Here is a 2,494-nt window from a genome sequence, read left to right as displayed (position 1 = left end):
TATGACACTCAGTATCACACTTAGTACTATATCACGTTAAATATTAAGTGTAAATCAACCCCAGGCCGCTCTTGTAGCTGAATTTGCTCCAATTTTAGATTAAAAACCATAGATGGTAAAAACCTGCCAGGCTGACAATAGGATGATGAAACAACACTGCTGCAACTGTGCAGCTCTCTGACCTTTGACCTGTTGCTTCTCTGTGTGGCCAGTAGGGGCAGTTGCTGACTCTGCAAAATATTAATTGAAAGAATTTTCTGCAGGTTTGTTAATCTGTTGTTGCTTCCATGGTCTTAATCACTGTGGATTACAATCTAACTACAACAAAACGTTCTTACATCTAGTTTTACAAGTGTATTTGTAATGACAGGGAAGAACATGAAAAACGTTTATAGTGGATGTGTGAATGATGGATAATAAAGTATTATTGGCAGTAATAGAGGGCCCCAAAATCAAGTTTTGCTTGTCAAGTAAAGCACTTTATTTCTGTATGAAATGTGCTGTAAGAAGTAATCTAATCCATGTGGGCTGATATGTGGGACACACTGTGCACAACTTTAATCCTGTAAAAATAAATTCCTCTCATCGGTGATGAATGCTCCACGGATACCGAATGAAAACCTTGTCCTGAGTTAATTTGGGCCAAACACAAGAATAGTGCCAGGCGCGAAACCCCAATGGACTTAGCACATGTTTTAAGTTTTAAATTATAATTTTATCACTCCAGGTCACGATTAAGTGTTCAGATTGATGTGGAACTGGACTGAAAAGTTCTCAGATTGGGTCTAAACCAGGTTTAAACGACCTGCATGTCCGTAATCAGTACTGGAGATGAGGGGGGATGAGGGGGATGGCATCTGCCCCTGAAATAAAAACGGTCCAAATCATCCATCATTTCAAGTACATTTTCAGTTGAAATAAGTAGGAAAATCTGCCAGTGGAACAAGATTTATCTTCTTATTACAAGCAAAAAAATCTTGTTCCACTGGCAGATTTTTCTACTTATTTTAAGTGAAAATCTACTTGAAACAGGTGAAAATTGTCAAATAACAAGTAATTTTTCTGGTAATGACACTTGTTTTAAGTGTAATGAGATTTGTTTGACTAAAAATGAGAAATTTTAACTAGAAATAAGACAAATATTCTTATTAAGATTTTGAGTTTTTGCAGGGTCGAATGAAAAGTCTTATTTCTCAGCAGGAAAACAGCCTAAAAATAGCCTAAAAGTTTTGAATTCGATCAGTTTTATGCGTCTCATTAGGTCCTCGTTTGTTTCTTATTCTGAAGAATTAATTGCAAGGCATCTTAAATGACTTTACTTCTTACTTTGGCAGCTTGTCAGGTCTGTGGTTTTGCGGCCTGACTCACGCTGTGGTGATCTGCTCTTTACCAGAGGTGTTATCCATCACAGCTGGGAGCAGAGCAGCGTGTGCTCTATTCTTATTATTCCTGTTGAGACTTGCTCACACAGACACACACACGCCTCCCTGGCAGGTGAAACCTTTGTGACATTTCACCTGGATGAGCAGAGTTCAGGTCGCCACCCTGCCCTGGTTTCTGTAACACAATACTGTAACTGTGACAGCAGCCTGCACTCCCCACGCCCTCTACTGTCTCATGAATGAATGAATTGTGCAACGCGGTGATGAACTGTGGGTTGAAGCGTGTTTCAGTGACAATTTTGAGTTATGTGATACTTAACCCCATTGAAATGTTACAAATGTTGCAACTATTTGCACACGTTATTGGCTGTAAAGGCGTAACAAAGCTCTCTCTACATATGTGTGCGTGTGTGTATGTATAAGTATATATGTGTATATATATATATATATATATATATATATATATATATATATATATATATATATATATATATATATATACACATATATGTATACACATATATATATATATATGTGTATATACACATACATTTTTTTTCATTTCATTTTTCATTTCATTCTTTATTTCATTCAAAAAATAAAAACAATATAAAAAAACAAATAAATTCACAAATAACATAAATTAAATTAAAAAAAAAAACAACTAAGTAAATAAAAAAACTAAAATAAAATAAAATTACCGCCGTCTATGGGTATGTCAAACTTAACTAACATATTTCATTATATTTACTTAACATACAGGCTTTAATTGTTCTTTTGAATGTAATGTTTGATTTGGATTCTTTGTTTTCTTTATTCAGATTGTTCCATAAACTGATTCCTTTCACAGAAACACAACGTTCCATCAATTTTGTCCTGAATCTTGTTTTTTAAAAGATCTCTGTTCCTTTTAAGTTATACTTGCTTTCTCTTTTTTCAAATCTTTTCTGAATGTTGATAGGTGAAGTTTTTTTATGAGCTTTAAACATAATTTGCAGAATACTATAGTCTACTAATTCATGAAATTTCAACAATTTTAACTGAAGGAATAATGGATTTGTTGGATCTCTATATCGTTTTCTACTGATTATTATTATATATATTACATAATA

This window comes from Cololabis saira, chromosome 8 (genome assembly GCF_033807715.1).
Source record: "Cololabis saira isolate AMF1-May2022 chromosome 8, fColSai1.1, whole genome shotgun sequence".
Taxonomy (NCBI): Eukaryota; Metazoa; Chordata; class Actinopteri; order Beloniformes; family Belonidae; genus Cololabis; species Cololabis saira.
This window is presented reverse-complemented; position numbering follows the sequence as displayed.